This window comes from Parus major, chromosome 3 (assembly GCF_001522545.3).
Source record: "Parus major isolate Abel chromosome 3, Parus_major1.1, whole genome shotgun sequence".
Classification (NCBI taxonomy): domain Eukaryota; kingdom Metazoa; phylum Chordata; class Aves; order Passeriformes; family Paridae; genus Parus; species Parus major.
Window position 1 is genome coordinate 102,214,678 of NC_031770.1, and position 22,630 is coordinate 102,237,307.

Here is a 22,630-nt window from a genome sequence, read left to right on the forward strand (position 1 = left end):
TCCCCCTACCCATTCCTTGTTCCTGCACTCCACTTCCAATTTCTCCCTCATCCCCACCAGCAGCACAAGACAACAGAGAATGTTGGCTGTGGCTACTCCTTCCTCATCAGGGTGGGACTCCTCACAATCTTCCCCTGCTCCAGTGACCCTCCTATAGAAAACTGTCCTACATGAACTTTTCCAATGTGAGTCCTTCCTATAGGCTGCAGCTCTTCACAAACAGCTTCAGTGTGATCCCTCCCATGGGATGCAGTCCTTCAGGAAGAGACAGTGACACAAGTCCTTCCTGCAAACCTGTTCCAGTGTGGCTCCTCTCTCCATATGCCACAGGTCCTGCCAGGAGCCTGTTCCAGGGGAGGCTTCCCAGAGGGTCTCAGCCCCCTTCAGGCACCCACCAGCTCAGGCATGGGATCCTCCTGCTGGTGGATCTCTGTGGTCCCAAGGACCTCCAGGGGCACAGCTGTCTCACCAGGAGGTGCACAAGGGGCTGCAGGGGAATCTCTCCTCTGGCACTTGGAGGTGTGCAGGGTTGTTGCTTTCACATATTCTCACTCCTCTGTCCCGGCTGCAGTAGCATAGGGCTTTTTTTCCCCCCTTCCTAACCCTGCTATCCTAGAGATGCTGTCATCAGCCCTCATGATGCTTTGGCCAGCAGCATGTGTGTCCTGGAGCTGGCTGGTATTGGATATTGGACATGAGGGAAGCTTCTGGCAACTTTGCACAGAAGTCACCCCTTTAGACCCCCTGCTATGAAAATCTTGCTACCCAAAGCCAATTCACCCTGCCTCCTCTGTGGAGGATTTTGCATAGCCTTCCCTGACAGCTGAAGTCTGCCAGAAGCAAATGTATAACTGGAATTTACTGGAGCGCTTTTAAGGCAATTGGGTTAACAAATAGGAAGGAACTGCTGACCTTTAAAATAAGAGGTCAAAACCAAGACTAAAAAGGAACATAGCTAGAGACTGATGGTTGTCACAAACTAAGAACTGTCTTATCGGGGGATGTGTAGAAAACCTAGAGCAGAAATTATCCTCAAATTTGGAGCAAATTAACCCAATGGAGAAGTGAATCTGACCACACCCAGATCTGAGAAAAGGGCCCTGCCTTTGCTGCATGCTGAAGGCAGAGAAGTTACACCTTGAGCCCTGAGTCCGTGTCAGTGAGTTTCCCACTATGAGAGCCGGAGGGCACTCGGGTGCCCTGCTGGGACCGGGTGAGTGATGTGTGGGAGCGGGATGCTCCTGGGGATGCTGAGCTGAGCTGCTGATGCTCAGATCGTGGCCAGGTCACCCAGTGAGCAGAGAGGTTATTGTGGTGTCTGTTCACATTGTCTGTAAGTGAGCACTACCGGTGCTTGGCAGCGTTTCCTAAGGACTGCTCAGAATTGCCTGCATCCCTCTCTCACTGCGCTTCATGTCGAAATTAACCTTGTACTGGGGGTACTCAGTTTATGCCTGTGGCATTCGGGCTTTGCTCCTCCCTTTGCCCACGAGAAGGCTGCATGAGCCGCAGAGCTGGAGGGTTTGTTTGTAATTAAGCGCGATGTCCTGGAGAGGGAGCCGGAGCATCGCCCAGCTGCTGCCGGCACCTTCCCGGGAGCGCAGCCGGGCAGCGGGTGCTGCTCAGGGCTCGCTCTTCAACACAACAAAGATTGCACAGGATCGCTTTAAACTGGCCCGGACTTGTGCTGCTGTCACGGGTAACCTCACTGAACCCCTACCACATCTTCAAGAGTATAAAATAATTCATTGAATGTGAAACCCAAAGTTTGCCATGCTCCAAAATGTTAGATTTTACTCCAGAAACAAGTGTTACTCCCAACTGGTTTGTGTTGCAGTTCTTTCCTTCTGGTTTGTGTAGCAAATTCCCTACGTGATAGACTTTTAACTTTAGAAACAGTTTCCCTGAGAAGCACTATCCACCAAGGATATTATATAAATAATTTCTAATAATAAATAAAATCATAATCAGGCAGACAGGGCTAAAGTACTGTATACTACTTAAGTACTATATATATGGATACTATATGGATAGTATGACCCTGTTCATGATTATTATTATTATTATTATTCATTATTCATGATCATTATTCATTATAGAGCTGAAACCATTTGTGCTATGGATTTATTTCACTGTGCAGTGTGCTTTTACAATATTACAAAAGGGTAATTCCATTTTTCCTGAACTTTGTTTTAGGTACCATGAAGGAACTGCCTGAGATTTCACCTAGTTTGCATGAACTCCACTGGCCATTTGAAGATCTGCACTGTTGACAAGCACATCACAAGTCATTGGCTCAGAGCAGTGTCAAGGTTGCTTATGCTTTTCCATCCCAAACAGATTCCAGCCATGTGTCCCTTAATTTTTCAATCTGTCAATACTCACATGTAGGCTGAGTTTATAGGGCAAAATGACATTCTAGAGGTGTCTTATTCACTCCTTGCAGTTTAAACAATATTACAATAATTAGCAATCATTTGCTGGAATGGAAGAGTTGCAGTAGGTCTGCTACAGCACAGCCTTATCACAGTGTTATTGGAAACATCACCCAGATAGTTTACTCACAGAATCACTCTCAGTCACTCTTTGTTTCCTTATTTTCCTTTTTTTTACCCACCAACTGTAAATTAATTTCTTAATTAATTAACACTTTTATGTTTCTGAATTTTGGAAGAAAGTAGTCTTGTCTGCCACAGTTTTAATTGCTAAAGATTAAGAGAAATCTAAAAGGCTTTACTCAAACTATATGGTCAAAATGTCCAGTATAACATAAAAGGAATTAATTTTGGCCTTTCAATCTGTATCAGGACAAGAAGAGGAAGAAAGAATGTGGTGTTATGCACACTTTCAGTGCTAACAACTATGTACAGGGTATCTAAATATTGCCAGACTTTCAGCTGATAACTGACAGCTCTCCCACAGCAAGCAGGTGAGAAAGAAGGAAAAAAGGCAGTCCATATAATCTAATATGATTATATGATTAAACCTTGAAATCTATTCTGACTGCATGCAAAAATGTCTACTAAATTAATATCAAAGATAATTCTGTGCTAATAGAAATAGTAAAAGTGAGAGAAATTTTGCAGTCTCACACTTATAAGGTGACCCTTGTAAAATGCCCACCAGGAAATGCATAATTTTCTTCATAGAGCTGCAATGCAAAATAATATATTCAAACTAATACTCCATCTGTCTCTCTCTTAACTCCTCATCCCATTAATTTGTTCCTAGCCAGTGTGTTTATGGGCTAGCCTAATTCAAATATTTTCCATGTAAAAAAAATGGGGAGACAGAAAACACACAGTTCATCTGTAAGTGATATCTGCAAGAGCAGACACATTAGATAGAATGAGGCCATTAACTAAAACTCAGCAACTTATGCTGGGCTGTCTCTGCTGCAAGATATGCCTCCCCTGGGGATACAAATTATTTCCTAAATCATCACTGACTTGATTTGCAGTGAAGCACAGTTGTGCTCTGGGAGTGCAGTAGTTCTAAGACCTCAGAGAGTCAGGAAAGTGCCTGTCTCAGAATTATGAGTGCTTTTCTTAGAGGTCCCCTGTAGTCCAGGGCAGTAGGATGATGACTGACAGCATTTAAAAGGACAGAGGTCCTGAGTTAAAGCTTTAGAAGGCAGGCTATGGCAGTCCTTTCTTCTCTGATCAGGGAACAGCAGGTCCTTTGAAGCAAGCTTCCCCCAAGAGTGTTGGTCACGATGATATAATTCACACAGAGCATGCATGAAGCCATGGCACCACCCCTCCTCCTTCCTGCTCATGCTTTCATCTGCTTCAACATGGAGCAGTGGATGCCCTCCTGTCCTGGTTTAGGGCAAATTTTGGGAGGAAACCTCCAAAAGGAGTCCCTCTAGAAAGCAGGTACAATCAGTCCCTCTCCCAACTGGTTCAGGAAAAAGATTTCCTCGGAGAAAAGTGGAAAAAACTTTATTTAACAAGCAAATTATTCATAAGCATAAGGAATGAATAATATTAAATGATAAACCCTCTTGCTGTTCTGAAGAGATGGCAAATTCAGAACGTCTTTTCCATGTGGTGTAGCTCGGCTCGCTCAGTCCCTTATCAGTCCCTCAGGCGCTGGAAAGTGCCGAGGGCCAGGCCCCGGTGGGCCACAGGCCTGAGCTCCCGGGGTTTGGCTGGGTGTTCAGTCCAGAGTAGAGCCCATCAGTTCCAAGAAAAAGAAAACACACCATCCAGGGAATTTCTCTGCCTCAGCTAGCTAAAATCTAACTAAAAGCAAAGGAGAGCTCTGTCCCGCTGTCTGTCCATGCTGCAGACAACACAGTCCAGGAGAAGGATGAGGGGGAGCAAGTGAAGTATCTGAAAACAAACCGAGGCTTCTTTTGTCCCCCTTCCCTCTCAGAACCAGTCTGAAAGGTGCAGAACTCAATGTCCAGCATAAACAGAACAGATGACTGGGGATACAAACATCATAAAGTCACCCCAGGACACCTCCCCAGAACCAGCATAACCATAACCTAAGGTGTTACGTACAAGGTTTCCCATAAGTGAGAACGCCAGTCTCAACGTTTGTCTGCACCAATAAAAGTGAGGCAAATTAAGCCAGAGAGTTACACTAGGAAGTAATTTGGCCCTTGAAGCCTAGATGGGATTTGAAAACAGGAATTTATGCATGGTGGAGAGCCGTATGTGGAAATGCCTGGAACCAAATGCAAAGCAATTTAGATTACTGTGATAGCACAAAAGCGCTTTGTGTAGACGATTTAAGACATCTGCCCATGGTCCAGACATCTGTGTGCAATGAATACCAGTTCTGAGCTAGCTCTTTATTTATCATTCAGTAATGTCCATTAATAATTGCTGCCCCCATACAACCCTCTCTTTGTCTATATGTAGTTATATGTGGGTACTTGATGACTGTAATAAACAAGGAAAGAATGACTCGTTCTTAAATTGAAAATACAATCTATGATCTAGTTCTATTTCAAATATAGACAAACACATTTTGCTCTTCCCTCCCATTCTCTCTCTTTGTCTATATTTAAAGATGCTATTGCACATTTAAATCCTTCAAAGTAATGGACACATAAAGTAGCTCCTGTCATACAGATGGGTCACACAGAGAGAATCTTCTAGTATTTTTAGCTCAACTTCAATCCTCCTCCTCTTCAGACAGATTTCTTTTCCTTGGTGACTGTCAATACTTCTCTGGATTTATACTCATATTTCACTGATTTGCAAACTTGTCTTTATTTATGTAGAGTCTTGGAGACATTGGAATATCTTTTACTTCTCTAGTAAGTCTTTGGTGCTGTAAGAAGGTAGAAAATTTTCTCTGGTGTGCAACCATACACCAGTACTGATTAGACTTTGTAGCAACAGAGTTAGCAAGTGAAAATAGTGTGTAGTCACCTGCAAATAAACAGATTTGTTCCATCTGTTCCAGTAATTCAATTTCTTCTTTGAAGTTTAAATGAAACAATACATAAGCAAGTGAAGAGTAATCCTCCCAGAATGTCTTAATAAAATTTAACTTGTAAGTCTAACTGTAATTTATACACTTTTATGCTTATTTATGAAGTCTTATGTTTAATGCTACAGTCTTGAATGAAAAACAATCTGATCCTCTTTGATTTTGGTGAGTTTCGGATTGGGGTCCCAAAGTTAAGAGGTTGTGCTCCTAGAACACAGTCATCAGTGAAAAACTTAGGTTTAATGATTGATTGCTTTTGAAAATTTTAATAACTGTCCTCAGTTTAATCAGTGTTTATCTGTATTGCAGTACTTATAGAGCTTCATATTGCTTGTGGGGAGAACAGAAATCTAAATTCAGATGATGCATCTCCTGTCCCTGGAACTGGCAGCTGTTCAGGGTTAAGTTAAAGGTGTCATTGCATTTTCTCCTAATGGTCAGGAAACAATTCTGTCTTTTTTCCAGATTTGCTTCTTCTGTGGAAAGAGATTCTAATAATAAAAGCCAAATGATGAATGACCTGTATGCAGGACCATGAAAAACATGGATAAGGTCTGGGAATATCTCTGTCTTATCCAATGGAAAACGTAAGGAACCAGTCCCATATATGGGGACTTTCCTATGAATGAAGGCCAGAATGGCAAAATGGTCTTCATCTCCAACTGAACTCCACAGAATGTGGGAAAGAATGTGCTAATCAAAAGCTTGTTGGGTCTTCCAAACCCTTCTTCCATTTGTTTCCCCTCTTCATCTTGAGCAATAAGACAAACCAGGAATCACTGCACTGAACTAGAATGTTATCCTGAGATTTGGGCATTCTGTTTCAGATTTTCAAAGTGATCTTGAAAGTCTCATTAGACACCAGTATCTACATTCCCTGTTTATAAGACAGGGGTAATAATGGTTCATAGTACTGTTAAGCAAGATATAAAAAGAGTTTATGAACTTCTCTTACACAACAGAATACGTGCACCAAAATGACCAGGTAAGAATGGAAGATCATTCGTGATCTATAGCAACACCATTATTTTAAATTAAGTCAATCTAGATTTACACTGTGTTTGGATGAATATAGGAAAATTTGCTCTAGATTATGTATTTTACAGGAAAAAGTTTGCGGCCTAAAAAGAAACTGGTTACATCTGTTCTGTGTTTCCTATACACAATTGATTCCACAATAAATGTCATTGAACATTCATTAGTTTCAGTCAAAAAATGGCATTTTGTCCTGGTAATAAGTTTGACATTTGTTTTACTCCAAAATAGAGATAGAGAGCAGAAATAATGAAATACTTAGCAGAAAAGAAAGGTCAAAATAAGTGAACTTCAGTCTGGAGAGAAAAAGAATTCAGAATAAATTCAATCTAGAAGAATCTAGGGTTTTTTCTTCAGGTTGCTTTAATGTTGGGCCAAAATCTCTTGAGTTTCTGGATATCATTAGGAGATTATAGACTAAATGTCTTTAGGATTGGACTTGCTGATCATAAAGATCTTTTCCAATTTAAATGATTCTGTGATTCTGTGATCTCACATCTCTTCATAGCAGGCCAAATTCCCTTGCCAGACTTCCCCAGCTGCAATGCACTCTCGTGTCTTGATGGGTAACAGTCTGTCCTGCATCCTGGAAGTTGTTGCATGGCAAGAGACTCCTCTCCATGGAAAGGAACTGAAGATATTTAGCAACTGAACCACAGCTCCCACAGGGTGCCATGGTAGTTGATGACAGAATGCCAACACCAATCACTGCAGAATTCCATGGACACTCAGTAGTTTGGCAGTGTTCTGGCTGTAGTGGCCAGGACAGATCTAATTTTTGCAATAGCCAGGAGGGAGCATGGCCAGGACCTGGAGGCTATTCTACACCATCTCATGTTGTTGCTGAGAGCAGAGAAAGGGAATCCCTTCCTGGGAGAAGGGGTTCCTTCTGGTTGAGCAAATGTGGTCAGGGAAGCTGTGGGGTAACGCCAGTTCTGAGGTGCAGGGAGCAGCTGGGCTAGAATGGCTGCAGTTGAGTCAGACTGCAGGGAAAGGGGGAGGCTCCAGAACACTTGCAGTGAATTAAAGACACCATCATATAGGGCAACACTACAAAAGAAATTTTTGAGAAAGGGGAGAAGGTAATCCAGAGTCTCCTGAAGGTTGGTGTTGCCATAAAGCAAAGTAAGGACAAGGGACCTCTGCAGGAGATTCAGTTTTTAGGAGTAAAATGGCAAGATGGATGTCACCAGATTCCAAAGGACATGGAAAAGTATTTCCAAAGGTCAAGGAAATAGCAGCTATGTCCTCACCAACCAGCAAACAGGAAACACAAGCTTTCCTAGGCACTGAGGATTTTTGGAGGATGCATATCCCAGAGTCAGACTGTAAACCTGCTCTATCCTGTGGAATGGGAGAAAAATTTTAAGTGGGGTCCTGAACAACAACAACAACAACAACAACAACAACAACAACAACAACAACAACAACAACCTCTTGAACAAATTAAACAGGAGGTTGTTCATGCAATAGCCCGGCTGTGGTTTCACCCCAGCCAGCAGCCAAGCCCCTTGCAGCTGCTTGCTCACTCCCCCATCAGTGAGATTAGGGAGAGAATCAGAAGGCTAAATACTGGAAAACTGGATTGAGATAAAACCACTTTATAGGGAAAGCAAAAGCCACATCCACAAACAAAGCAAAGAGAGGAATTAATTCACTACTTCCTATGGTTGGGCAAGTGTTCGGCCATCTCCAGGAGAGCAAGGCCCCATCAAGGTAATAGTGACTTGGGAAGACAAACTCCTTCATTCCAAGTATCTTTCCCTTTCCTCCTTCCCCACTTTATATACTGAACATGATGCCATATGGACTGGGATATATCCCTTTGTCATTTTGTGTCACCTGTCCTGGCTATGTCTCCTCCCACCCTCCCATGTACCCGTCACTCCCTTGGTAGCATGGCAGTACAAGAAGGCCTTGGGTCTGTATAAGCCCTGTTCAGCAACAAAAATATCTTTATATTATCAACCCTGTGTTCAGCATGAATCCAAAACATAGCCCCATACCAGACACTGTGGAGAAAATTTACTTTCTTCCAGCCCAAACCAGCACATTCCACCCCTTACTCCATACCATTTGCATCATGCCCAGGTCCCACACTGTTCAATAAAACCTCCTTATGCACCCCCATCTCATCCTTTGAGTGTCACAGTTCCTTCAGGCATCTGCCTGCTCTGCTGGGGGACTCTCCACAGACTGCAGGTGTATTTCTGCTCCATCATGGACTCATTCATTCACAGTCCCTGCAGATCAAGTTCCCACTGGAGTTCCAGCCTGCCCAGCAGAGCAGAATGAAAGAGCAGCAATGCCCTGGTACCTGGGAGCCCAGGGAGGGCTCCAGCTGGGGAGTACTGCCTTGATGTTTCTGTGGTGCCATTGCCATGCCCAAACAACGTATGCTGTTCTAGATTTTATACATATTAGAGGCAAGACTACTACAATGAAACAAAATCATGTTACAGTTATTGATATGACTTAATTTTATGTAAGGTGAAGGGATCCCCATACAGTACTGTGGTTAAAGAGCAGCACTCTGACATCAGTATCAGTAAGGATGGAGCTTTCAAAACTATCCATCAGCCTGATAATATTGCATGTTAATCCAGATGATGTCCCAGATTTTAGAGCTTTTGTGTGTAGCAACTGAATCCTGTGTTTGCAAAGCAATTTGCTTTAAACTCCTTTGCTGTCTCTTTATAGCTCAGCATTGGGAAGCAACACTGGTGTTTACTTTCTTTCAACGTGCTTTGAGTATCTTCATCCCCTTAAGGTGATAAGTGTTTGTTTTTGTTTTTTTTTAGTCTCATGCAGTCAATGAGCAGTGGCTGGTGTTCAAGTAAGTATTAATAAAATAACAGATTCTGCTGCAACTACTTTAACTCAGACACATGGAAACATCTAAGTGCTATAGGGATCATCCAAATATTTTTCACCCACTTGTAGGGTATGAAAGCTCATGTTTTGATACTGTGTTAGAACCTCCATAATTCATCCAGATAAATATTTTACTGAGTTCTGTACTATTTATTGCATTTGTACAGGAGGGTGCTACAGTGCCATTAAACCTAAGCTCACTGTGGGATTCATCTATCTTTCCATTAAGGAATCAGGTTGCTCCATAGCTGATTTATTGCTGGCCTGCCTGTTTTGACTTTGGTAAGCCCAATCTCATCAGATGCATTGCTTGCATCTATGTTTATCTAGTGCTTTCACACTCAAACTGGGCATATAAATAGATGTTTGTTGCTGAAGGAAGCAGTTCTTAAAGTACCTGATTTTAACCAGGATAAGAAATTGGATATAGCATTAAAAGCACTTTTGATCATGTTGACAAATCACAGCTTCCTTTGTGCAAATGTTAAATGGTGCTACTTTAAACTGGAGGTTTTCTACATTTGCTTGCAGTGGTATCCTTAAAAATCTCAGAAGTTTACGAGTCCATAAATCCCTGTACTTAGTACCCCAATATTGTAGGAAATCCTCTAGACAACAATTTTCACCAGGTTTAAAAAATCCACTAAAAAAACCACTACATTTTTTTCCTTCCCCAAACCCTCTAATGAAAGAATGTTCCAGACCTTTATTTCATTGGCATTTGGAAATGTTCTCATTTTTATCTAGACTGGGTTCTTGAGCAGTTTTTATTGATTTATTCTTGTACCAATACAGCTTGTGAGTCCCATTTACTCTTATTCACCTCCTGATTTTTGTCTAATTTTCAAAAGGAAAACTCATACTGCTACTCTTCATTCTGTAGATTAAAGCACCCTAATTTTTCTCATCCCATTTTACACTTAATTCTCCATTCATCTGAACATTCTAGTAGCATGCTTCTCTGTCATACAGATGACTAGAACACAGATGAGGTTTTGTCAGCACAGTGCACAATGATAGGGAAGTTTATCTCTGCTGAAGATACCTTGTGGTTTTTACCCAAGGTCATGTTCTGCTCATGGCTCATAGCCATGCGGTGACCAGTTACCCTAATGACATCTCTCTCTACTCTTTCAAGTCTAAACTCTCAGCAGATGGGTTCCCTAAAAGGCCTTTCCCCTCACTGCATTTGAACTGCTGGGTGTGAAATTGCTCCCACCTTCAAGCAGCACAAAACTGTATTATGCTATCTGCCCTGCTAATAAAGCCATATGAAATGCTGCTTGAAAATTGAAAAAGGGACAGAGAGGCTCCACAAAAAATCATGTGCACTATGGAATGTAAGCCAATCATAAGCACTTTTGACCACCACCCTGCATCCTGCTTAGTCATTCTTTGCTGGGAATTCGACCTGACATGAGTTTAAAGCTGGGATTCCAGAGATGTTAATGTCCTGGGTTCAGGGAGATTTTTGGAGAGACTGTAAAGCATTATGCAACAGATTATATTGCTGTTTGATGGAAAATTAGATAGCAGCCAAAGAAGACTTTGGCAAAGCAGAGTATGACATCCCATTTAATCCACTTTCTCCACTCAATATCTACATTTTTGCCCTGTTTGAAGATACAGTGATGAGGGTGGTTACCAATACTTTTGAGGGCAGAACAAGCATTCTTTCTTGAATTCCAGTGTTTCTTCTTTTGTCAGCAAGAACACGTTACTGTCTCATCTGCAGTGAGCTGTGCAGTCATTTTGTTGATGCTGCCTTTTGTGGAGAGTGCTTCTTGTGCAACTGCTTTATCACAAAAAAAAAAGAAAAAAAAGTCATGTAAATATCTTTTGTCTTAACCAGAAATAGATTTTCCTGTTCTTTAATCACACAGAACGTGATTCCCTTTACATCACTTTTAATCCTTTAATTTTAGGTTTCTAGGCCAAGCCATTATACTTGAGCTTGTCCTGTACTCAATTACATGAAGATGAGCATTCCCCTAAAAAACAGCTCTTATCAGGTGCATGTTTAAGATACATAGAATACATCAAACCACTTGTGAAAACAAGGTCCTGTTTATGTTATGGTAGCTTTTGAAGGGATGAAAATAGGTCAACTTTCTTATAATTTTAATAAAATGCATTGTCTCTAGAATGGAAAGAATTCTGTATCAAACCTCTTTGGAACTTCTACAGTAGTGGTGTCAATGGTCTGCATCCATAGATTCTTCAGAATATAAGCTTTCCAAAATGAGGACAAAATTCTTACCTTTTAGTGCTCTATTTTTTTTTTTCCCTCTAGAACACAATAAGTGAACAAAGGATGGAAATGAAAATGTAGTAGTTCCTTCACATTCTCCAAAGATTTTTTTTTGGCTAGCCCAGCCCCACAAGAATGCCATGATTTCTTTCATTATTCATAAGAAGAGCAAGGTAGAATGCTTTCAGATGTAAATACCCTTACTATGCCAGTATAGCAATATTGATTCCTGGCCCATTTTTCTCTGAAGAAAATCTTTGCAATCCTATTTTTCACCCACACAGGTGGTGACAGAAAGTTGGAGAAATGGACATCTCAAGGACTTCAGAGCTGAACATAAATGCAAATTAATGAAAAATCCTCCAAAGGAATGAAAAGAAACCAGAAGAAAAAGTATTATAGATTTGAAGAGACATAAAAGAAAAGAATTAAGGAAAATTTAAACACTGCTGTAACTTTAATATTGCCCTACTCATTTTAGTATTGTCTTGCCTTCCAAAACCTGATCTTCAGTTTTTTCTATAGCCCTGTGTTATTCAATCTTCAGAATTTCTTCTTTTGTACTTGACTGTATCCCAACTATCCAAATAGAATTATGTACCTGGACTGAGGTTCCTAAGGGACTACCTTAGTAATACTGAATAGTAATGAAGTTGAAAATGGAGAAGACAGCAGAGGAGAAAAGACAAAATAAAGAGAAAAAAGGTTGACAAAGAAGGCTCCACCTTCTGCAGCAGCTTCCTAAGCATGCACACCCACTCCTTCCCCTGCCATAAACTCGTAGCAGAAATTGAAAGGTTACATACAAGCTGTTTTCACCACTCTTTATAGACATTCTTTTCCCATTGAAAGACCTGGTCTTCTTTTACCTTAGGAACTATGTTTTCCCATAACTTTTTAAAAAGGCACAGTTTTGTAAACCCCAGTGAATTTTTTGTAAACAAGAATTCAGCTGTGACAGGCAAGGCAGGTTACACATCCAAAGTATAATTACTGTATTGGTAGCCTGTGTAATGACAGCTGCTGCATTCAACATTTCCACAGGAGCTGTCCTTTATACATTGTGCTTACAATATTTTAGACACATCCTGCTACAGGTCACATTGTAATTTGAGATTGCTTTGAATTAGAAAATGTACCAGGAGTTTCCTACCTACTTTGCTGAGTAGTGATTCAGTAATTTACTGTCCATCTTCTGTTAAACAAGATTCTGTGTTAATATGTTTTCATAATTAATGGGACACATAATTTTCAGAAATGCAATATGGCTAATGCATATGTACATTTGACTTATCTTTCTAAGAACTGTGTCAATAGCCTGGTAACCAGGCAGCTGACACTGATAAATTTCTTACCTTCTGCTTAATTGAAGTTCTGTTATGGTTCACATATTCCTAGCAACGTTTGCAGATGCTTTTAAATTCAATTGCAGTGTTCTCCTCTGACTACTCATACTTTACTACCAATTTCAGCATTAAAAATAGTAAAAAAACCTGCAGAGCTCTTAGTTCTGTTCCTGGCTCTGCAGCAGATGCAGAGTGTTTCCTCAAGTTACTGGATCATGCTGCCTCACAAACCATTTAAAACCCTTTTACTTTCTTCTGGTAATAATTCTTTTATTATTAGAAATATTCTATTTAGTGAATTGAAGGCACTGGCTTGCATTATATGAAGTTATTTTCTCAGAATAATTAAGAGAGATAGAGGCCCTGCCATTCACAGATAAAGTTTATCTTCTTGAACTGAATAAAAAGAATTGAAAATTCCTGTTAACTTTCTTAAATCAAAAGAGCATAAGACAGTTCCCAGGTCTGGAATACAAAAGCAAGTACAAGAGGACTCAGTTTACCTCTCACCTGTGACTATGCAAAAACAATACTGCAACAGTAGTTCCTCTGATTTGTATGAGAGGCAGGACTGAGCTTTTGGAGGTAGTGCAAACCCCATTGTTTGCACAATGTAAAACTTGATTGAACAAGACAGTTTTCATCCAGCCAGCGTCCAAATGAAACCCAGAGTCCTGCACTGAGGAACATGCAAGTGAACTGCAGTGTGAACAGCTGTGATTCATATCTGGTTTTGTGCAGCAAGTGGAAACCCCTGTGCTGGCTGCTGTGGTGGCTGTGGATGGTCACCAGCAAGCACTGCAGGGGCTGCAAGTGGTGCTGCAGTCCCTGTCCCATGTGTCCTCTGCAGGTTGGAATGGTGGCATTGCAGCATGCAGAGAAGAGCAGATTCAGCTCTCACTGACAGGAGAGTTGTCATTCTAATCACCTTTTTTATCCTTTTTCCCCAAGAAAGTACCTGAGGCAGAGTTACTCTAAATTTGTCCCACAGCTGTGCAGCTTAAATTATGAGCATTTCTTCAGGAAGAACATTGAGTCCATTTGTCTTTAATAGGGTCCCCCGGTGTAACTGCTGACAGAATTTGGTTGGATGGAGGCAATTCAGGGAAGAAAACAAACAGGGGGGATAATGGCCAGTCCCTAGAGATGGAAATGTTACACAAACACAACAAACACATGCACAACAGTGCTCAGGCAGGGCATTGCTGCTTCCAGTTTAGATTAGCCAGTGGCAGCTTGACTTTGGATAGGCCCACTGCGTGCTTTAAAGAGACATAAAAAGGATGTGAGCTGTTTTATGGGGGGTCACAATCCCTTCCGATGTTGCCATATGTTCACTCCTCACTCCATTCACTCCACTGGTGAAAACCTTCTTATCTTAAGAGGAATTTAAAACAACAGTTTTGTCTTGAGTTAACTTATTACCAGCAACTTTGAAGGAGTTAATATTTTTAAAGACTAATCCAGACATTTTGTAATTATTTGTTCCTGAATAATATTTCTGGTTGACCCTTGGCTAGAGCACAAGATCCTACGAGACAGCCTTAAATATGCCACTTTCCCTAACAGCCTTTGTCTCACAATCCTTTTAAGCTGGAGAGCAACAGTTAACACCATTTTGCAATATTATAAACCACTGAAGGGCAATGAAGATGATGGTGTTGTAGCTGAGATTTCCTTTCAACTCTTTTTCTCACTGCCAGGAACTAGGCTGATGCCCACCATAAACAGATGCCAATAAGTTTTTCTGCATCAGGAAGATAGAAATGACCTCTTTCCTTTTCCAGATGACTGAGTCAAGCAAATTCTAGGGTACATTAAGTTGCCAAAACCTGCCAAAAAAACACAAGTCAGCTCTCCATGTAAAAGCATGATCACAGCTCAGGGGAGTTGCTGTGTTTTAGAGGAAGCACGTGAAAAAGTGCTTTGAAAGGGAAGATGTTTCTTCTGACATCTCAGTGCTCAGACACTGCTTATGTGAAAAGAAACCATTATACATCAAATACAAAAATAAATGCAATTCCTGTGTCTCGTGGTATTTCTTGATGCAGACAAAATAGAGAAGACGCCTGGGTCTGCAGAACACAGGGAAGAAAGAACTGGCTTTTCTAAATGTGCTGCCCTCAGGGGACTGGGTCTGTTGTTTAGAAAAGAGCAATGCAGGATCATGCTGATGCAAGGAGCTCTAAGTTATGATAATGCAGATTGCAGCTCAACAGGCTTGATAAGCAGCCAAGACAGCATGCTTCTGCCCTCCCTACCAGGCAGAGCAGCACCATGGGACACATCCAGTGCCCACAGCAGGCACTGAGGACAGTCACCAGTGTCACCAGACGTGTTGACACAGGCAATAAGCCTACCATTTCCCCCTCTGCCACTACAGATATCACTGTGTGTTACAAACACGTGTGTCCTTGCTGCTGCAGCTCACCTTCCTGGGCAATTTTCAGCATCTCACATTCTTGCTTGTGATGATTCGAGGTTGTGTAACCATCTGATGGGCTGCTGTGCTGCAGGATCTTCCAAAAGTCAGTAACAATATTTCTTCAGGATCTTTCAAATTTTATGCTGAAATCTCCAAATGACCCACTAAAATGGCCTCATTTGTCTCCAGGAAGTATTCTGTTCACATTCTTGAACAGTTCTGAGGAACCCACTTTGCACTCAGGGCATGGCTTTCTCACAAACTTTCTGCAACTAAATGTCATTCTGTACTCCTGGTTAATTATGGTTCTTGAAAGAGATGTGTAGCATAAATGCATATTGCTGTGCACAACATTGAAGGGTTGATGTAATATCTGGACTAGACATATTCTGCAGTGATTAAAACTTCTGTGATTAATGAAAGAGAAATGTGATAAAAAATTAATTTATTAATGCTATTATACACCATAACACGTAATAAAATGAGTCCTCTCTGCACAGCAATAGTATCTTAAGGGAATAACAGCAAACACAATCAGAGAGAAATATATTCTCTTAAGATCCTCCCTCCCCCTCAGTCTTCACAACTGAGGACTCTCATAAGACTAAAAAATTATTACCACAACAAGAACAAAGCAGAATAGTAAGTATTTGTGATGCCTCTAAAAAGTATGTTGTTGAATTCTTCTTTAAATATGTAATGAATTCTAAAAACACCCCCCACAAATAAAGCTCCCCCCAAAATAGAGGAAAATTTTATGCAGTATTTGTGCAAGATTTTTTTCAAGGTAAAATTGATTAGGAAAATAATTGGCAGAAAAAATTACGAAAAATATTTTTTTCCCCTAATCCTGCAGTTAGTGATGATGATGGTGATGATGGTGATGATGTTTTAGAGTATTTTTTCTTAGTGAAAAGTTTTGAAAAGTTTGGCAGAAGTGCAGAAAGTACTTTCTATTGTGTCAAAATTTGTAACGAAGGAATAAACCTCTCCGTTCATTTTCGCCAATTTTCAAAACGCCACCGCTGAAACGCACAAAATGTTTAATCGTGGAACGCTGTCGCAGCTGTGCTTTCGAGCTACACAGGGAGCTGGCCTGGCTTCCCATTGCCCTCTGACTTTAACTCGGGCAGAGCTGAGCCCTGCCACAAGCAGACAACTACTCTGGGGCATAACACGGAAAACAAATTACTTGGCTCTGCAGCGTGCGGGGGGCACTCCGCATCTCAGGCTGTACCAGCTAATCAAGCCGTGTTTGTGCCACTTCAGCAGACGGCGCTGGGAATCGATGGCAGGTCAGTCCTTGGCGCTGACAGCCCAGCGCGGCCCGCCAGCCAGCGCACAAAAGCGGGGCGGTGAGGACCCCCAGCCAGCGCACAAAAGCCGGGCGGTGAGAGCCCCCAGCCGGCCGCACAAAGCGGGGCGGTGAGAACCCCCAGCCGGCCGCACAAAGCGGGGCGGTGAGAGCCTCCAGCCAGCGCACAAAAGCGGGGCGGTGAGAGCCCCCAGCCAGCGCACAAAAGCGGGGCGGTGAGAGCCCCCAGCCGGCCGCACAAAGCGGGGCGGTGAGAGCCCGCAGCCCTCGGCCGGCACGGGCGGCTCTCGCTCCGCGGCGCTGCCGCAGCCCCGGGCGGGAGGCGGCCGGCCCAGCCCGCTCCGCCTCGGCAGCATCGCCCCTCCGGACGGGCCGCCCCCTCCGCGCCTTCCCCGAGCCGCGGGAGAGCGAGGAGCTACCTGGGCTGCCTGGTAGGTGGCTCCGCGAGGCAGCGGCGCAGCCAGGTCCCCACGCGTGCTCCGGGCACGGGATCCGGGTGGGTGCGGGACTCCCCGAGGGAACCGAGCGGGACCTCCCGGGCGGGACGCCGGGGGTGCTGTGCGGGACCGACGGGCAAAGTGCGGGAACGCTCCGGGAGAGAAGAGGGAACCTTGGCGGTGGGACCCCCTACAGCCACGGAGCGGGATCCCCGGGGCGTGGAGCGGGATTCTGGGGAACACCGACCGCCCGGGCAGGAGCGGACCGGGACCCCCGGAGGCACGGCGGCACCGCTCCGGCACGGTGCGGAACCACGGGGAGCGGAGCGGGGCCCCCCGAGGGCGCTGCGGGACCCTCGGGGGTGCAGGCACGGCAGCGGGGCCGGGGGATGCCCGGGGCCGGGGAGGGGCTCGCCTGAGCCCGCCTGCCGCCGCCTGCGTTCCCCTCCCACCTCGGGCGGCCCCGCGGAGCCGGGCGGAGCGCGGCGGGGCGGCCGGGGCCGCCGCGGCTCCAGGTAGGCAGCGCGGTGCCGTCCCGCGGCGGGGCGGCCCCGGGGGAGCGGCTGCGCGGGGTCCGGGGCGGCTCCGCCCGGTGCCGGAGGTGCGGTGTCTTCTCCTTGCGTTTTGTGGGGCAAACAGTCGGGGGAGGAGGAGGAGGAGGAGGAGAAGAGGGGTGCACGGGATGCCCCCTGTGGGGCACGGGAGCCTCGGTGGGTTTCGCTGTCCCGCCGAAGTCTTGCCCTGAGCTGTCCGGCTCGGGCCGTGCGGCCGCTCCGCGCTGCCCGCAGGGAGGCGGCTCCGGAGCGGGGGCGCGGGCGCCGCTCTGGCCCTCGGAGGGGCCGCGTCCTGCCCTGTGCAGGGCTGCGCTCTGATGGCCTGTGCGGGACCGCGTCAATAGCGATACCTCTGAGTCCTTTCGCATTGCAGAGCTCTGCCTTGTCTTTTAGAAACTCGTTTAGGTTAAAAAGTAAACTAGATTTAAGCAGCCGTGAATGGCTACAGTAGCCTCTGTGGCTTAGGAAATGTGGAAGAAGTTTCTTCACTGTGTGCGTCAGATTTAAAGTAGACTTTACTAAGTTCGAGATAGTTAACGTGATTTTAGAACTAAGTGGATTTTTAAGGCGCTTTCTCTTCTTATAATTGACTTTTTCAATGTTCATCTGTAGGACAGTGAAAATTCTCTCTGCTTATTTTCTGGATTTTCATGCCTGCAAGATCACTCTGTGTCAGTACTATTTTTCGTTTGCCTAATGCAAAGCACAGCTGCTGGTTATTCTGGGAGCTGAACTCAATGTGTCTGCTGGGCAAGGTAGACCTCAAGATCTGAGCAGCGGCAGTGTATTGATTCCATTAGCGGAATTTACAGATCTACCGACAGATTCCTTTTAACACAGTCACTTTCCCAGAATTAAAGTTCTCCTCCGAGCGCCTGTCGCTGGTCTAGGCCAATAGATGGCATAAGGCACTCAGGCTAACATCCTGAGGGGACAGAGGGAGCAAGAATACCTTTTGTACAGGAGTTTTGGAGGGGATGTGTGAGTCTGGGTGTCTGACTCGGGATACCCGGGACAGATCTCATTTTCAGAGACATGTCCTGGACCACGCTTCTTACTTTCCTCAGTCACAATTGCAGCATTTGCCAAAATCTTTCTCTCCTATTATCAGGGTTAAGTAATGTAGAGTTTTGAGAGGATTTGATCTGAGTTGATACCTTAAGCCATGAAGTAGCCCTGGCTTTTCAACTTTGCAAGATATATTTAATATCTGCTGCTGGGGGGAAGCTGCCCATTGTAGCAGTGTTGAAACCAGTAGTCTTTTGGGGGAATGAAAGGCAATTGTCTTATAAGGAAGAAACTTTTTAGTTTCTGTGTCTGAATTTCTGTTGAGATATCACTGTGGGTAGAAAAAAAATTTTATGTTCTGAAATTGTGTAAATTATTTAAATACAGGTAGGTAGCTAAATGATGATAAAAGAACTTTAACTGACAGTAGTCATATGTAGCTTTTACAAGGGTACTTATTAGCTGTAGATTTCAAAAGAGTTCTCTTTAAAAAGTGGTGCAGTATCATTAGATTCTTTTTTTCAGTTTCAGGAATTAAAACATGGGAAAGGTCCAGAAATAATATCAGATCTCCTAAATCACAGTTCTTGTCCGGTAGATTTGCTTTATACAGTCTGGACATATTTAAGTGGATCTTGCAATTAAAAAAGAATAAATCTATATGTATCCATAGCAGAGGACATTAAAGCTCTTTTTAGAGATCTTCCTTGTCTGTAAATGTCTATGTCTTGTTACCTGTCTCATCACTAAGGCAACCCACAGAAGCTGTGGCAGCCCTTCAACTTCCTATTTGTGGGCAAAAGAAAATCAATGATAAGCTTTCAGCTGAGCTGATGCAAACTGCAGTGTGACCCCTAGCATTGTTCCTGGGACAGGGGAGGTCAGATGTTTTACTGAAATGTCCTTTGTAGAAACAAAGGTCTTGAAGGAGAAGCAGTTCTTTGCTCACCCTCTGTAGGACTTAGCAACTTTCCCAGGGCAGGAATAAAAGCACCTTAAACCTGAAAAGATGATAAATCGGTGTTTAGCCACCAATATAACCTTAGTGTGCAATTACAGCCAGAGGCAGGGCAAAATCAACTGCTGACACCCAGTGCCAAGACTGTTCAGCCTCAATGCAAAACCTCAGCAGTGACTGAGCTGAGCTGAGCTGCAGAGGCACCTTAAATCTGCATGGAGAGTGGAGGCAGCTGAGCTTTCTGCACTCAGCACTGGTGCATCTGCCAGAGGTTTGTTTTTTGTTCTGACCGAGGTCTGGCCAGGCAGGTGTTGGACTTGTGTCCTGCCTCGGTGCTGGGGTCACTGCAGAGCCCGCTGCCACCGCTCCCGTGGCTGTCTGCTGCTGGCATCCCTGTCCCTGCCAGCTGGGCAGGCTGAGCCCACATGCTCTCAGGTGAAATAAGTGCTGCTTAACCAGGAGGGTGTGTGAGAGGCAGGGTTTGGTATGAGTTGGTCAGAGGCAGACCGTATCCTGTTGGGCAATATCCGTATAGCAGCCCGGCCTTCGGCTTGGTTACTTGAAAACAGGTTGAGACCAAGCTTTTGGGCTTATTTCCTAGAGGCCCTGTCTGAGCCCCTTTGTCTGCAGCGTGTCTCCTGTCCACAGACTCTTGATTTAAGGAACTTGTTTACTTCCTATTGGGGCACATATATTAAAAAGACCTGCTCAAGGCTAATGACTAGAAACAAGGCTCAAGTCTCTAAACTTGCATCATTATCTGCCTTGCAAATTTTCAGTTGTGGGATATCTGCCAAGGACACATAATAAAACAGAGATCATGAATAAGTAAAATGTATTCCACTAATCTGTGGATATTTTCTTTTTATCTTGCCTTTGCCCCATCTCTTTGTTTTTATTTCTTGCTCTTCATCTATTTTTTTTTATTTCTGTTAAGCCTTGCCTTTTAACTTATGGCATCATCTTATTTTCTTCCTGCGTTGCCTCTTTAATTTCTGAGGGGGAAGGCACCCCAAGAAAACCAGGCAGGATGCTGTCATTGCCATTGCCTGGTTCTGTGTGGAGGACCAAATCCTCAGCTGACAGAAACTGTCCTTGATCTGTTGCAGACAATGGTTTTGCACCAGTTAATGCCAAGGGATCATCTGCTTCAAGGTACTACCTGAGTATGTTACTCCATTCTTTTCCATTTTTTCTTTTTTATACCTCATTTCCTTCTGGTCTTTTTCATTTTCCCATATTTTACTGATGCTTCTTCCCTTAATACTGTACTTTCCATTTGATGTGAATATGTTCTGCTCATCTTGTCTCATTCATAATGTACCTGACGTCCTAACAGCAGTGTGTTAAACTGCTGTCATCTGTCATTTGTGGGTAACGGGCTCGTTCTTCTTGCAAGGGCGTTCTGTATCTGACAGTTGCTTGTAATGGTTTTCTTTTGTTTTTCATTCTGTTTTAGAGGAGATGACTGCTAGAATATTTATCTCTCTTGAAGAGGGAGATTGTGTTGATCCTTAGTTTCTGAGGGAGCTCATTCCACTTTAATTTTCAAGATACTTCTGTGTTCTGGGAAGATGAGCTTTATGATTTGTATTACAAGGTCCCATCGTGGTCAGTGTTGTTGTTCTGCTTAGTTTGCTGCATGTTTGGGGCCATTTGCTGGTGTTACAGGCTAAGCCTGAGACCTCAGTTTTCGTGCAGTGTTCAGCAAGGAACTCAGGTAAGTCTGGAGTAACATGGTGGTCTCTGTGTTGGTAATGTTGATGTAAAGGTGTGGAAGGGTTTACTCATTTTGCCTTCTCTGAATTGTTTCTGTCACTGATGTCTGTCTGCTGGGGACATTCCCAAAGTCCCTAGTCATAGCATGAATTTCTGTTCTTTCTTTTATCCACAAACTCTCCAGCTCATATTCTTGCCCTTCACATTAAGGTCACCTGGGGTCACAGGTTCTCAGAGGTTCTCTCCCAAATTTGCCCTAAACCAGGGCAGGTGTCATACCTGTTTTGCCTTCCCTTCCCTGACAGGTGAGTGGGGACTGAGGTGAGGGGTCTTGATATGCCAGCTCTCACAGCTGCTGAGGAATTTCTGGGAGGGGGCTCCAGGAGAGGCCACTATGGCTCAGCCCTTCAGAGCCCTTTTGTTCAGAGCAGCCAAGTGCCCTGGCTGCAGACACCAGCCTGACTTTGACTTGCTTGGTATCTGTTGCCATCTCCTCCAAGTAGGTTTATGTCTTAAAGGTTGATCTTGGGCAGGGAGAGCTGCTGGACTGTGATCCAGATTCAGTCTGTGGCAGATGGGCAGCCTGGAACCATCCTCACCTCTGCCAGCAGCAGCAAGAGATGCAATTGTCCCTTCTTGCCCTGTGAGGTGTTGTGCTGTGAGTGCTCTGGAGGTGCACCTGTGCAGCTGGAGCTGTATGCTCTGAGCAGGACTATATTAGGGTAAAGGCTAAGAAATTAACTCTCCTTTTTTACCCTTTTTTGAAATTTTTTGTCTTACCAGCCTGCCAGTAAAAACCAGCAGAAGTCACAAGGACAAAATGGACTGTGACTGGTTTAAGGAGGATAGGTTATGTATGATCTGAGGCAGAATTTTGCTTCCTTTTTTCTTATTTTTACATTTTTGTCCTTTGTTCATCAGCTTGGACAAGCAGTTTAGATGCCAACTGATACCTTAAAAACTGGTTAATTCTTCCATGTGTTTAATCATTCTATCCCAGTGCTACTCTAATGACAGGCTCAGAGCCCAACTTGTGCTGAGGGTTGCTTGTCTTCTCCTCAAAGCAATGGCTATTCATGGCTTCACAAACTTGGGAATGTTGAAGTAGTACACACTGACCTGCTAAATGACATTGAAAAGTCACATTTCAAGTCTCAGGTTCAGCTTCCAAAGCATGGAGCTTCCAAAGCATGGAGCTTCCAAAGCATGGAGCTTCCAAAGCATGGAGCTTCCAAAGCATGGAGCTTCCAAAGCATG

The 22,630-nt window shown here is 43.8% G+C and overlaps 1 protein-coding gene across 1 annotated transcript in view; it reads left to right on the forward strand.

The window, feature by feature from the left end:
- The first annotated feature begins 17,048 nt into the window (after positions 1 to 17,048).
- KCNS3 (potassium voltage-gated channel modifier subfamily S member 3) overlaps positions 17,049 to 22,630 on the forward strand; it is a 20,507-nt gene continuing 14,925 nt past the window's right edge. The window contains exon 1 of the mRNA XM_015623407.1: positions 17,049 to 17,128. The gene's annotated coding sequence lies outside the window, so the exon portion shown is untranslated. The remainder of the gene's footprint in view (positions 17,129 to 22,630) is intronic.